The 16,229-nt window shown below is 36.9% G+C and overlaps 1 protein-coding gene across 9 annotated transcripts in view; it reads right to left on the bottom strand.

Moving 5' to 3' along the window:
* MAPKAP1 (MAPK associated protein 1) overlaps window positions 1-16,229 on the bottom strand; it is a 357,394-nt gene that overhangs the window by 177,413 nt on the left and 163,752 nt on the right. The gene's annotated exons all lie outside the window — the stretch shown is intronic.

The following is a 16,229-nucleotide window of genomic DNA, read 5'->3' as shown; positions in this document are numbered from 1 at the left end:
CACTCAATTTGGATCAATGCACAACATGGAAACAAAATAAAGACTGACAGATTGCTTTCTGTGGTGGTGGTGGGGGAGTGGGGAGGGAAATAAGATTGGGAGAAAATTGTAAAACTCAAATAAAATCTTTAAAAGAAAAAAGAAAGGTGAAGTTTATGATAAGAACATTGTTAAAATGAACAACTTTGAAAGCCTTAGGAATTCTGATCAATGCAAGGGCCAACCAGGATTCCAGAGGACCAATAAGCAAGAATGACAAAGAGGTTGTGGATATAAGGAGCAGAATGAGCCAAATTTCTGGATGTGGCCAATACAAGAATTTGTTTCGAGTATCTATATGTATTTGGTATGAGGGCTTTGTTTTACCTTCTTTTTTAATGGGGAGGAGGAAGGGAGCAGAAAGAGTCAGAAAGAGCGAGAGAGCGAGAGAGAGAGAGAGAGAGAGAGAGAGGGAGAGAGAGAGAGAGAGAGAGAGAGAGAATGAGAATGCCTATCATTTAAACAAATTTAAAACTAAAAAAGATACAGAAAATCTTATTCTTGGAATAAGAAGGCTATATAATCTTGCTATACTTGGCCAATTAAGACCACATCTATAGTATTTTGTTCATTTGTGGTTAATATATTAGTTCCTAAATTCCCTACACATCAGTCCTGTTAAGATAGCTCTCTCCCTTCTCAATGAAATTTTGTCCACATCTTCAAAACAATATTTTTTTCCCTTTTCGTATCTTTACATTTTGTATTGGATTCTTGTATAAATAACTTTGATGGGTTTTCTTCTTATACATTCTGCCACTCTCTTTGCCTTGACTGGATTATTTTATCCATCCACATTTACGTTTATCATCGTTAAGAATATGTTTTCAACCATTTATTTTGTGTGTTGTGTGTACTGCTGTATGTGTCCTTTTCTCTTGTAAGTCAGTATGTTTGTCACTATGATTAATTTTGCTTATACCAATCATTCATCCTAGTCTATTCTCAAAAATTTTCCTCAACTGTTCCCCTTTTTAGTTTTTTTCCCCTTTATTTGGGTCTAACTCTCTTTTTACCTTTCCTTTTTTCTTTGATTAGTTAAGGCTGTAGTTCAAATTTTTCCTAGTCTAGATTTCCTTTGTTTAAACCTCTTAAGATGGGGGGTGGGGTGGAGGGAAGGCAAGGGTCTTCTATTCAAGATGTTTGCCTTTAATTTGCCTTTCTCTTTATTTTTCCTGTGTTATCCTACTATGAATTCTCTAATTCATAAGCATATCTATACTGGGTTCTTCTTTCAGGAATTCTAGTAAAGCTTGTGGGAAATTTCTCATCTTTAATTTTTGAGACTCTGCTCCTAGATGATATGGATGATCTTCTGACTTAGTATCTTGCACCCTACTAATGGCATAATAATTATTATTTTTTTCATTTACTCATTTTTCTAGATTTTTTTTAAAGAATTACTGGGGTCAGGCATTGTGCAATTCTGGAAATAGTGGTAGGATCTTCTTTGTTATTATTCTATATTATCTGGGTAATTAATCTGTGTTCTACAAGGGCCTTAGAAGCATCTGGACAGAGTACTGTATCTTGGTGATTGGCAATGGATGGTCTAAACCAGAGCACATCCTACAAACTAGCTTTAAATCCAAGACCAAAAGGCAGATCCAACTTTCAGGTCAGAGAAACACAATTTCAGCTAGCTACCCTTGGTGAGAGCCTGGCCTAGAATACTGTTTCCCTTCTGCCTTGGCATATAGCTTCAAGCTCTAGGCTTACTTAGTACTCTAGAAGGATTCAATGAGATTTTCCCTAGGATCTGCCTTTTCTAGTTCCTATAGGATTTTGGATATTTCTTTGTGAAGAAAGACTGCCAAAATGCTATTACTTTTTGTAATTTGTTATTATCATTAGGTGTATATATAAATACACATGTGCGCATATTCATATATGTGGCATGGATATACACATATATACTTTTTTAGAATATTATTTCATTTTCTTCTATTTCTCATAACTTGTTAAAAAACATGCCCTCCCTTCCCAAATCCTAGATTATCCAAATCAACATTTCTTTGCAGTTGATTATTGACCATTGAAATGGTAAAATTTAATCACTTCATGCAGTTTCAAAAGTGAGATTTTTTATCTGGTGTTGACCTACATAGTTATAGGCTCAACTCCTTGTGTGTAATAGTAGGATCAAACATCTGTAAAGGGAAAGTATCAAATAAGCCATTTATTCAAATCCCCTGATTTTATAAATGAGGAAAATGAGACAGAGATTAAGCAACTTGCCATGGGTCATACAGCTACTGTCTGAAATAACATTTAAATGAATGCCTTCCTAATTCCAAGTTCAATGTCACACTTTTTCTTGATTTTAAAAGTTCTAGGCAATGTTCATGTATATATTTTTGCAGTATAGCCTCCTTAATTTATCTCCAGGTACCCTGTCTTCAAAGTCAGTTGCTTTGGCTCTTGTCTTTTTCCTCTTCTGTGAAATTTTCTACAATTTCTGTATTTTATTTTCTAATTCTGTTCATGCTTCTCTCAGAACCTCCACTTCTTTGCTAGTGTTATCTATTATGCCTTCTAAATTATTTTAAATTTAAAACAATTCTCCTTTGTATTTATAAATTTTAGATTTAGACCTTTGTTTCTTATCTAACTTATTTCCTTTCTTTTAAGTTTTTTATTTTTCTTTTGAATCTTCTGTAGTTTTGCCCTGTTGGTTTGTGAACTGAGAGGAATCTCCAAAATTCTTTTATTTATCTTAAGAGTTCTGTTTCATTTTCTTCATGGTATAATATTTTTACAGTAATCTACTCCAAATTTTTACTTATTTTTTCCCCAGTCTTTAAGAGTTCTTTGTTGGTTTATACTGCTTGTGAACTAGATGTTTTGTTCAGATATTCTCCCTTAATCTTTCAGTATTTCAATCCTTTTACTGTATCATCGGTCATACGTCACTGATTTTTGTCTTCATTCTTTGACCCTTTTTATTGCAATACAGATACCTGAGGCTAGACATCTTCAGGTTTTTCACAAATATGTGGGGGCCCAGTCTGAATCCCAGACATGGAAAAAACCCCTAGTGGAGAATATGGTCCCAGATGAGTTTTTAATTCACCTCTTCCTCAAATATATAAACTCTTTCCCCCCTCTTGTTGGTTCCACTCTATGTTTTATCTCTGTCATTTGCCTTATCCCCTTTCTCTTTCCTTTTTATGAATAAAAGTAATAATATCTCATAATGAGAGAGAATTGAAGTTAGAAGTCACTGTGAAGGGAACAGAGCAGGCTGAAGCTGATAAGTCCAATATGCAGCGGCATAAACCTACAAATCTGCTTTTATTCATAACAGTTTAGGGATTGAGGATAATGAGTAGTAAATTCCAGATTTAAATTCTGATATGGTTTCATAATATTCTACAACTTTAAGTGGTATTTTTGTCTCATTTGTGAATTCAGTTTTGGTTTCTTCCTATCTAATATAATTCATTTTCTGTGGTTAAGAGATTGTAAAAGTTTAAGGATAAGAACTTCTCTACTACCTTAGTAATCACATGATCCCCCCAAACCATATTTTTAAACTCAATGTAATCCAAAGATACTTTGTGGCTGGAAATCAATGCAATACTGTCATCTCAAAATAACTAAGGCTGAAAGTAGTATAAAGAGCAATGGAAAGATATATGATTTGTCTAGGTAGATAACAGCCTAAAACCAGACTGGATATCTCAGACCCATGATCTTACAACTTACACTCAAGAAATGATTTAAAACACTTCTGAGAAAAGATATATGATGAAAATAATAAAAAATAATAGTAAAATCTAAGGATAGGTCACTCAACTAATGTTCAAAAAGTATTAAGATTCAAAAAAGGGTTCAACATATTAGACAGTTTCTTTATATATAATTAATGGAATCACATGGAAAAGAAACATCCATAATGAGAAATAAATTATGTTGCAGTTTTCACTAGCAGAGCATTTACCTGCATAAATGAGAAAACAAATTCAGCGAAAAAATAAGAAATAGAAACTATTAAAAGAAATGTGAATATATTTATATAAAAATATGCAGTGAAAAAATAAGAACACAAAAATATAAAAACTCTAAATAAGTAAAAGCACAATATAAGCAAAATCCTCCCACCAAAACTATTTAATTTAAAATGATTAAAAGGAAATTTAAAAGCAAACCACATGCTTTATATTGCATTATTTTAAAAACAAGTTATAATTAATTGGAAATTTATATGACATAAAGAAAAACCAAGATAGCCCTCAGGATTCTAGTTTACTTCTACTTCTGCAGTGATGGTAACAGAAGACCAGATAAAATGAAAAGATTATTATAAATGACAATTTTTACATAGTCTGCTAACATTAACTCATCTGATGGCATTCTAAATATAAAATCATCAACCAATAACAAATAATTGGATATACTATGGGAAAAATTGAATTAAATTGTTATCAATACTGATATATGTAAAGTCAGAAAGCAAAAGTAAATTGTACCTAAATGAAAAATAGTTCACAGGTTCTCCTTGGATTCAAATAAGTTGGAGGAGTAGCTTTTAATCTGCATTCAATAGCAATAACAAATCATTTCAAAAACTATAGGATTATTTCTTAATGAAGTATTCAAGATAAATATTTGCAGACTTCTATGAAAAAATTATACCGCTCCAGTACCTACTGCAAAGGACAAGGAGAAAAATTCTATAAATAATTCAACAAATCCTATCTATTTAAATCAATATACTTTTGTTTTTGTTTTTGTTTAGGTTTTTGCAAAGCAAATGGGGTTAAGTGGCTTGCCCAAGGCCACACAGCTAGGTAATTATTAAGTGTCTGAGACTCCAGGTACTCCTGACTCCAGGGCTGGTGCTTTATTCACTGTGCCACCTTAGCCACCCCCAATATATTTTTTAACAATCAGCAGTGCTTTATCCACTGTGCCACCTAGCCACCCCCAATATACTTTTTAATAATCAGCAGTCTTTAATGCAAGACTGGCAAAGAAGAGGATAGCAGAAAAATATGTCAAAAAACATGGTTGAGGAATAATAAATGAAAAAGGTGAAGAGGTTGTAGAATACATAGAAATGTCAAGACTATATATCATAAACACTTCTGAGAAAAGTACTGGGAGGTTTTAGAAACTTCCCCAAAGTAAATTTCCCCAAAGTAAAATTGATTATATTTTAACAGAGAAAAAACAACAAATTACTAATGTTAGGATGAAGAATAGCTGTTGGTAAAGACACGAGATAGAAGGATAAGAGGTTATAGTAAAAAGATTTCTGACTCCTAGACAGAGGAACAATGAGGAGTGATGATCAAATGAAAGTTAAGACTTATCTTTCTGTGTATGAAATGGAATAAAGGAAGTCAGGCAAGTTTAGGAGGATGATAAATCAAGATAGCATAATGTTTATTTACTGAAGTCTCCAAATGTGAGAACAAGGTTTGAGAAGTCATGGTGTATAGAGTCCTCAAGCATGAAATCAGGACACTATGTACACTGGGGCAGTTAACTAACTTCTTGAAAAAGCAGGAGGAATGAGTTGGATGACAGTATATGACTATTACATGTTTCCCCTATACTGCCTATAAAACATACCCATGTGTCCACAATCCTCAATAACAACAATAAAAAAGAAACAAAAAAACCTACTCTAACTTGACCCTTCCATCTCTGGCCCCTACATGTCCTCTATTTTTTGTAGCTTAAACTCTTTGAGAATGTTGTCTTCAAAAGTACTTCTTTTCTTTCCTTCAAACTATACAATCTTTCTTTAAGTCTTATCATTCAATAGAAATTGCTCTGTCCAAGGTTACCAATGATCTCAATTGCCAAATCTAAAGGTATTTCATTAATACTTATCTTCATTCATTGCCTTGCTGTCCTTGTTGCTCTTTCCTTAAATGCATTTACCACAATCTGGTCCCTTCTTTCGAGGTTTCTGGACACTATTCACTCCTGATTCTCTCCCCCCTAATTCTTCTCAGTCTGTGTCATTGGATGTTCATCCAGTTCATGCCCATTAACCATGAGTGTCCCACAGGCCTCTGAGCTAGGTCCTCTTTCTTCCTTCTATATTGTTTCACATGGTGATTGACTCAGTTCTCATGGATTCATGTCCATGCTGATGATTCTCATTGAACTTATTTAGTACTGATTTCTCTTATCACCTCCAGTATTGCATCATTTTTTATCTTTAGAAAGATTTTTTTTATTAATTTTGAGTTTTGCAATTTTCCCCCATTCTTGCTTCCCTCCCTCTACCCCCCCACCCCCACAGAAGGCATTCTGTTAGTCTTTACATTGGCTCCATGGTATACACTGATCTTAGTTGAATGTGATGAGAGAGAAATCATATTCTTAAGGAAGAAAAATAATGTATAAGAAATCACAAAATTAAGTAATAAGATAACGGTTTTTTTTTTCTAATTTGAAAGTAATAGTCTTTGGTATTTGTTCAAACTTCACAATTCTTTCTCTAGATATGGATGGTATTCTCCATTGTAGATAGCCCAAAATTGACCCTGATTGTTACACTGAAGGAATGAGCAAGTCCATTAAGGTTGAACATCACACCTATGTTGCTGTTAGGGTGTACAGTGTTTTTCTGCTCATCTCACTCAGCATCAATTCATGCAAATCCCTCCAGGCTTCCCTGAATTCCTGTCCCTTCTGGTTTCTAATAGAACAATAGTGTTCCATGACATACATATAATACAGTTTGTTAAGCCATTACCCAATTGAAGGACATTCCCTTAATTTCCAATTCTTTGCCACCAAAAATAGGGCTGCTATGAATATTTTTTTTTGTTGTTTTGTTTTTTTTTTTTATTTTTGTTTTTGTAAGGCAAACGGGGTTAAGTGGCTTGCCCAAGGCCACACAGCTAGGTAATTATTAAGTGTCTGAGACTGGATTTGAACCCAGGTACTCCTGACTCCAAGGCCGGTGCTTTATCCACTACGCCACCTAGCCGCCCTCACTGCGCCACCTAGCCGCCCCAATATTTTTTTACAAGTGATGTTTTTACCCCTTTTCATCATCTCTTCAGGATATAGTCCCAGTAGTGGTATTGATGGATCAAAGGGTATGCACATTTTTGTTGCCCTTTGGGTATAATTCCAGATTGCTCTCCAGAAAGGTTGGATGAGTTCACAGTTCCACCAACAATACATTAGTGTCCCAGATATCCCATATCCCTTCCAGCATTACTCATTGTCCTTTCTGGTCATATTGGCCAGTCTGACAGGTGTGAGCTGGTATCTCAGAGATGCTTTCATTTGCACTTCTCTAATAAGAAATGATTTAGATCAATTTTTCTTATGACTATGGATTGCTTTGATTTCCTCATCTGTAAATTGCCTTTGCATACATATCCTTTGACCAATTGTCAATTGGGGAATGGCTTTTTTTTTTTGAAAATTTGACTTGGCTCTCTGTATATTTTAGAGAAGAGTTCTTTGTCAGAAATACTAGATGTAAAAATTGTTTCCCAATTTACTATATTTCTTTTGATCTTGGTTACAGTGATTTTATTTGTGCAAAAGCTTTTTAATTTAATGTAATCAAAATTATTTTTTTGTTTGTTTTGAATGATGTTCTCTATCTCTTTCCAGAGATCTGACAGGTAAACTATTCCTTGATCTTCAAGTTTGCTTTTAATAATGTTTTTAATGACTAAATCCTGTATCCATTTGGATCTTATCTTGATATAGGGTGTGAGGTGCTGGTCTAAGCTAAATTTCTTCCATACTAACTTCCAATTTTCCCAGCAATTTTTATCAAAGAGAGAGTTTTTATCCCAGTAGCTGGATATATTTACTATAATCATTTTCTGCTGTTGCACCTAGTCTATTCCACTGGCCCACCATTCTATTTCTTAGCAAATACCAAACAGTTTTGATGATTGATGCTTTATAATATAATTTTAGATCTGGTAAGGTTAAGCCATCTTCTTTTGCACTTTTTTTCATTGAATTCCTGGAAATTCTTGACCTTTTATTTCTCGATTATCAATTTACTTACAACTTTTTCTAACTCATTAAATTAATTTTTTGGAATTTTGATTGGTAGGGCCCTAAACAGGTAATTTAGTTTTGGTAGAATTGTCATTTTTATTATGTTAGCTCAGCCTATCCATGAGCAGTTGATGTGTGCCCACTTATTATTGTATTATCCTAGTGATAACTTGTTGTAATTGATATGCTAGGATCTTATTTAAGATTTTGGCAGATATATTCATTAGGGAGATAAGTCTATAATTTTCTTTCTCTGTTTTAACTCTTCCTGGTTTAGTTATCAATACCATATTGGTGTCATAGAAAGAGTTAGGCAGACTTCTGTCCTCAACTATTTTCTCAAAGAGTTTATACAGGATTGGAACCAATTGTTCCTTAAATGTTTGATAGAATTCATTTATGAATCCATCTGGCTCTGAAGATTTTTTTCTTAGGGAGTTCACTAAGGACTTGTTGAATTTCTTTTTTTGAGATAGGGTTGTTTAGGTTTTTAATTTTTTCTTCACTTAACCTGGGCAACTTATGTTTTTGTAAATATTTGTCCATTTCATTAGATTGTCAAATTTATTGGCATGCAGTTGGGCAAAGTAATTCCTGAATTATTACTTTAATTTGCTTCTCATTGGTGGTGATTTCACCTTTTTCACGTATGATACTAGTAATTTGGTTTTCTTCTTTCTTTTTTTTATCAAATTGACCAGAGGTTTATTAATTTCATTTTTTCCCATAAAACCAACTCTTATTCATTAGGTCAATAGTTTTCTTTTTTCATTTTTATTAATTTCTCCTTTAATTTTTAGAATTTCTAATTTGGTACTTAATTGGGGTTTTTAATTTGTTCTTTTTCTAATTTATTTAGTTGCATATGTAGTTCATTGATTTCTTCTTTCTCTAAATTATTCATGTAAGCATTTAAAAATATAATATATCCTCTGACAGCTGACAAGTGAATGCAATAGGTTTTGGTATGTTGGTTGTCATTATCTAGGAAGAAATAATTAATTCTTTCTATAATTTGTTGCTTGATCCACTCACTTTTTAAAATGAGGCTATTTAGTTTCCAATTAGTTTTGGGTCTGTATCTCCCTGGTCTAGCATTGTATATGATTTTTACTTCATTATGATGTGAGAAAGATGTATTATTCACTATTTCTGCCTTTCTGCAGTTGATCATTAGATTTTTATGCCCTAGTGCATGATCAATTTTCTTGTAAGTGCCATGTACTGCAGAAAGGAAAGTATATTCCTTTCTTTTCCATTCAGTTTCCACCATAAGTCTATGATATCTAGGTTTTCTAACAATCTATCTCCTTAATTTCCTTTTTGTTTATTTTATGGTTAGATTTGTCTAAATCTGAGAGTGGGAGGTTGAGGTCACCCACTAGTAGAGTTTTGCTATCTATAACTTATTGTAACTCCTTCAACTTCTCCTCTAAGAATTTGGATGCTATACCACTGGGTACACACATATTTAGTATTGAAATTACTTTATTGTCTATGGTAACTTTTAGGAGGATATGGTTTCCTTCCTCATCTCTTTTAATAATATCTATTTTTGCAGCTGCTTTGTCTGAGATAAGTATTGCTACCCCTACTTTTACCTTTATATGTATTTCTCTATTCCAAATGAGTTTCTTGTAAGCAGCATATTGTAGGATTCTGGTTTTTAATACACCCTGCTATTGGCTTACATTTTAAGGGAGAGTTCATTCCATTTACATTCAAAGTTATAATTATTAACTCTTTATTGCCCTCCATGCTATCTATCCTCTGCTTGTATTTTTCTCCTTTTTTTCTCTTTATCCATATTCCCCAGTGTTTTGTTTCTAAATATTGCCCCCTTCAGTGTGTTTGCCCTCCTATATCAAACCCCCATCTCTTCCTTTCCCCTTTCTCTTTTCCCCTTCTTCCCTCCTGTCCTTCTGTAACTTTCCTCTTTTCTCCCCCTCCCTATGCCCTCCCTCTGCTTTTCCCCTTTTAATACTTGAAAGGTAAGATAAATTTTTTAACTTAACTGAGTGTTGTATAAGTTAACTTTAGGCCAAGTCTGATGAGAGGAAGATTCAGGTGGTTCTCAGCTCCTCCCTTTTCCCCCTCTATTGCAATAGGTCTTTTGGATCTCTTAATGTAATGAGATTTACCCCATTCAATCTCCTCCATCCTCCCATTTCCTTACTGTCTCCCTTTTAAGAAGGTATTGTTTTTTTAAAACATTCTATCTGAGTCACAGAAAAGTCATATGAGTATCCATCACTCCTGGCTAAGTATATTCTCTCTAACAGAGTTACAATTCTCAATAGTTATGAGAATCTTTCTCCAAGGAGGGAATATAGTCAGTTTCATCTTACTGCACAGCAGGTTTTTCTTTACCTTTCCATGCGTCTCTAGCCTCTTGCATTTATTTATTTATTTTTTTTTTCATTTGCTTATTCATTCATTCATTCATTCATTTATCTATCCATGTTTTGTACAAACAATTTTTTTTTATACATTACTAAAATATTCTTGTTTAAGACTAAACATAGGGGAACGGAGCCAAGATGGCGACAGGAGAGGACCATCTCTTAGTTGCTCTGGAGCAAAACTTATAAGCTAAGGACTCTACATTTTCGAGAGAGAAAATCCTAAGAGGGACCCAGTGAGGCAGTTCTCCAACCTAAGGTAACCTTGAAAAAAGTGGAAAGGCTTGGCTCCACAGGTTCGGAGAAGTGGCCCGCCAGAGCGAAGGAACTTCAGCCTTCTGGAGGCAGCCCCAGGGAGCTGGGAGTCGTGGCTCACAGCAGTGGAGGAGTTTCCTGATCTACACCCTAGGGAGCACCAGGCACAAGTTGGGGGAACGGGGGGGGGGGGACCTCTGCCAGAGTAAGCATGTGAAGCCCAGCCTTCAGGGCACACAGCAAACAGCTTGGTCACCTCAGCCCAAATCCAGGAACAGGAAGCAGAAGCCAGTAAACAGGAACCCCCAGGGCATGAGAGCCTAGGGAGGGAGCAGAGACAGAGTGCAGAGCTCTGTCCTCTGTCCTTGGAACAGGACACTGGGGTTCTGACTACATTCAGACCCTGATCACAGTCTAGCCCCCTACCCAATAGAACAGCAGGGTCCCCACAACCTCAATCTCGTGGCAGAGGGATGCACTTGTGGTCATTCACAGACCAGGAGGGAGGACAGAGCCTCACACACTGAGATCCTTGTGGGGGTGTCCCAAAAGCTCAGGAAGCACCCCACGACGAGGCACAGACTGGAGAGATTAGTCAGCAGAGAAAAAAGAGGAACACAATTGAGAAATATTTTGCCTGTGATCCCAAGAAGGATCAAAACACTCAATGGGAAAATGAGGAAGCACAGTCAAGACCACACAGGACTTAGCAACAACTACATTAAAAACTTGTAGGGCTTGGAATATAATATTCTGGAAGGCAAGAGAGCTTAGAATGCAACCGAGAATCAATTACCCAGCAATACTGAATGTCCTCTTCCAGGGAAAAAGATGGACTTTCAATGAACCAGGGGAATTCAAATGTTCCTGCTGGAATGGCCAGAGGGGAACAGAAGATTTGCCTTTCAAATACAGAACTCAGGTGAAGCACAGAGAGTGGAGGAGAAGGGGAAAATATGAGGGACTTAATGATGATGAATTACCTGTATTCCTGTGCATACGTGTCTATATTTTTGGGGGGTGAGGGGGTATTATGTTTACTCTTAAACAAGGATATTTTATTAGTGTATAAAAAACATTATTTGTACAAAATAAGAATAAATAAATACATTAAAATGAAGAGTAAACATAATACCTCCTCCCAGCAAGAAAATATAGACCCGCATAAGCAATAAAGTAAAGGGGAAAGAAAAAATTTAAATTAGTTAAAAAAAAGAATAATAATAATAATAATTGTAGGTATGGCCAGGTGGCACACCGGTCCTGGAGCCAGGACCACACAAGCCCAAATCTGGCCCCAGACACCCAACAATCACCCAATTTTGTGACCCCACGCAAGCCACCACAATCCCATTTCCCTACAGAAACCAAAAAAAAAAAAATCCCAAAATAAAATAGTAATAATAAAGTAGGGGCGGCCAGGTGGAAGAAAGATCACTGGCCCTTGAGCCGGGAGCACCCAGGACCAGATCCAGCCTCAGACAGGCCACTCAGTTCCATTTGACCTGAAACACCCCCCAGAAAATAATAATAAAAAATGTGCTTCACTCTGTGTTCCAATACCACCAGCTCTATCGTGGGTGGATCACAATCTTTAGGATAAGTCCATCACAAAAGTTACTTCCATATTTTTCCACCTTTGCCATTACTGATCCTAACTCCCTCCATTCATACTTCTCTACTACGATGTACTATATTGTCTCTCTCCTATCACTCTGTCTCTGCTTAGGGTAGTTGAGTGGCACAGCAGACAAATCCCTGGCCCTGGGGCCAAGAAGCTCCAAGCCCACATACCACCCCTTACCCAACACACACCCAGCCCTATGGTCCCAGAGAGGCCATCCAATCCCAGCCCCTTGTAAGAAGTAAAAAAGAAAATGTGTTATATCTGACCACTCTCCCCCCATGGTCCATCCTCTCCTCCATCACTCACTCACATTCACCCCCCCTTCCCCCTGTCCCCCTTCTCTTATTACTGCAGATGTCTATACCCCATTGAATATATATGCTGTTTCCTCTCCTAGCCACCTCTGATGACAGCAAAGATTCCTTCATTCCCCCTTCCCTTCCCCCCTTCCATATCACTGCAATAGCTCACTGTAATAAAGAAAAATCTTATATGAAATATCTTATCTTATTCCTCCTCTTTTTTCTTTCTCCTATTACATTTCCCTTTTATCTATTGACTCCATTTTTACACCACAATATATCTTCAAATTCAGTTTTCTCCTGTGCTTCATATATAAAAGCTCCTTCTACCTGCTCTATTAAATGAGAAAGTTCATATGAGTATTATCAGTATCATTTTTCCATATAGGAATACATGTAGCTCATCATCATTAAGTCCAGGGAGGCTAGGTAGTGCAGTGGATAAAGCACTGGCCCTGGAGTCAGGAGTACCTGGGTTCAAATCCGGTCTCAGACACTTAATAATTACCTAGCTATGTGGCCCTGGGCAAGCCACTTAACCCCATTGCATTGCAAAAACTTAAAAAAACAAAACAAAACAAAAAAAATCATCATTAATTCTCTCATATTTTCCTCTTCTCCTCCACTCTCTAGGCTTCACTTGAGTTCTGTATTTGAAGATCAAACCTTCTGTTCAGCTCTGGCCATTCCAACAGAAACATTTGAAATTTCCCTGGTTCATTGAAAGTCCATCTTTTTCCCTCAAAGAGGACATTCAGTTTTGCTGGGTAGCTCACTCTCGGGTACATTCTAAGCTCTCTGGCCTTCTGGAATATTATATTCCAAGCCCTACAAGCTTTTAATGCAGTTGCTGCTAAGTCCTGTGTGATCCTGACTGCAGCCCCACAATATTTGAATTGTATCCTCCTGGCTTCTTGTAATATTTTCTCTTTGAATTGGGAGTTCTGGAACTTGGCTATAATATTCCTGGGGGTTGTTTTTTTTGGATCTCTTTCTTGGGGAGATTAGTGGATTCTCTCCATTTCTTCTTTGCCCTCTGCTTCTAGGATATCAGTCCAATTTTCCTGTAATAATTCTTTGAAAATGATGGCAAGGCTCTTTTCCTGGTCATGACTTTCAGTTATTCCAATAATTTTTAAATTATCTTTTCTAAATCTGTTTTCCATATCTGTTGTTTTTGCAATGAGATGTTTCACATTTTCTTCTAATTTTTCATTCTTTTGGTTTTGAAGTATTGAGTCCTGATTTCTCATAAAATCAGCAATCTCCCTGAGTTCTATTCTTTGTCTTAAGGATTTGTTTTCCTCAGATAGATTTCTTATCTCTTTTTCTATCTGGCCAATTCTGCTTTTTAAAGCATTATTCTCCAAAATAACTTTTTGAACTGTTTTATCCATTTGACCTAAGCTGGTTTTTCATTTGCTATTTTCTTCAGCATTCTTTTGGATCTCCTTGACTAAGCTGCTGACTTCAGTTTCATGTTTTTCCTGCATCTCTCTCATTTCTTTTCCCAATTTTTCTTCTATCTCCCTCACTTCATTTTCAAAGTCTTTTTTGAGCTCTGTCATGGCCTGAGCCCAATTTCTGTTTTTCTTGGAGTCTTTACATGCAGGAGCTTGTGCTTTCTCATCTTCAGGTTGAGTGTTTTGACCCTTCTTGGGATCACAGGCAAAGTATTTCTCAATGGTGTTCCTCTTTTTTCTCTGCTTACTCATTTCCCCAGCCTGTGCCTTGTTTTGGGGTGCTTCCTGAGCTTCTGAGTTTTAGTGGGAGACCCCACAAGGATCTCCATGTGTGAGTCTCTTGTCTTCCCTCCTGGTCTGCAAATGACCACCAGCACACCCCTTTGCCATGGGGCTGAGGTGGGGAGGACCCTGCTGTTCTATTGGGATGGGGGCTAGACTGTGATTAGGATCTGAATGTGGTCAGAACCCCAGAGTCCTCTTCCAGGGAAAGAGGACAGAGCTTGGCAGTCTCTCTTTACTCCCCTCCCTAGGTTCAGTGTGCTCATGCCCTGGGGGATACTGCTTACCAGCTCTGCCTGCTTCTGGTTCCTGGATCTGGGCTGCCCTGGCCACGCTGTACCCTGAGGGCTGGGCTTCATGTGCTTGCTCTGGCAGAGGTCCCCCCACTGTTCCCCCAACTTGTGCCTGGTGCTCCCCGGGGTGTAAGTCAGGAAACTGCCCCTGCTGCTATGAGCCCCGGCTCCCAGCACCCTGGGGCTGCCCCTGGGAGGCTGAAATTTCTTCACTCTGACAGGCCACCCCTCTGAATCCATGGCGCCAAGCCTTTCTGCCCTTTTCCCAGGTACCTCGAGTTCGACAATTGCCTTACTCTATCCCTCTGTGGGCTCTGTCTCTCAAAAATGTCCTTCGAGTCCTTAGCTTATAAATTTTGCTCTAGAGCAACTAAGAGATGGTCCTCTCCTGTCGCCATCTTGGCTCTGCCCCCCAAGCCTCCTGTTTGATGTCCATCTATTAAGCCCTGTTTTTTTCATCAGGAAATGTTGAAAGTCTTCCATTCTGTTAAATGTCCATCTTTTCCCCTGGACAAGAAGGCTCAACTTTGCTGAGTAGTGGATTCTTGGCTGCATTCCAAGCTCCTTTGCTCTTCAGAATATCTCATTCCAGGTCCTTCAGTCCTTTAATGTTGATGCAGCCAGGTCCTCTGTAATCTTTACTGTGGCTCCTTGGTATCTAAATTGTTTCTTTCTGGCTGCTTGCAGGATTTTCTCTTTTATCTTTTAGTTCTGGAATTTGGCTACAACATTCCTTGGTGTTTTCATTTTATAATCTCTTTCTGGAGGGAACTGATGCATTCTTTCAATAATGATTTTGCCCTCTGGTTCTATGATATCAGGGCAATTTTCCATTACTAAATCCTGTAATATTAAGTTCAGGCTTTTTTCTCTTCAATGTTTCCAGGAAGATTTATAATTCTCAGGTTGTCTTTCCTTCTTTTACTCTCAAGGTCAGTGGTTTGGCTGATGAGGTATTTTATATTTTCTTCTATTTTTTCTATTTTTTGGTTTTGACAGACTCTTGTCTCATGAAGTCATTAGTTTCCACAGACTCCATTTTTTTTTTATAGAAGCATTTTCTTCATTCACCTTTTGCAGCAGCTCCTTTTCCAATTGGTAAATTCTATTTTTGAAAGTTTTCCATTTGACCAATTGAGGTTTTGAGAAAATTATTTTCTTTTTGCATTTGTCCAATTGTATTTTCCAATGATTTATTTTTTTTTCTTGCAATTAATTGTCTCTCCCAAATTTTCCAAATGAATTTTAAATTCCTTCCTGATTTCTTCAAGGAAGTCTTTCTGTATTGGAGACCAGATCATATTCTCCTCAGAGGTTCTAGGTCTCTCTGAGTTAGGGTCTTTTCCTTCTAGGAATTCCTCTATGGACCTTCCTTTTCTTTGACCTTTCTTCATCTTCCTAAGACCTTATGTTGCTGAGGGGCTGGTTCTCAGAGGTTTGATATTGAGATCCCCTTAAGGTTTCACTCACTGGGTTTAGTAACTCCAAGTGGAGTGGCCAGTAGGCTGTGTTGATTTCTTTCTCTGGAGTGACCTTAATTTGAGGCCCTCTTCCTTAGCCTGGAGGGG

This window comes from Macrotis lagotis, chromosome 1 (genome assembly GCF_037893015.1).
Source record: "Macrotis lagotis isolate mMagLag1 chromosome 1, bilby.v1.9.chrom.fasta, whole genome shotgun sequence".
Classification (NCBI taxonomy): Eukaryota; Metazoa; Chordata; class Mammalia; order Peramelemorphia; family Peramelidae; genus Macrotis; species Macrotis lagotis.
The sequence above is the reverse complement of the archived record's forward strand: the minus strand, read 5'-3'. Positions and strand labels throughout refer to the sequence as shown.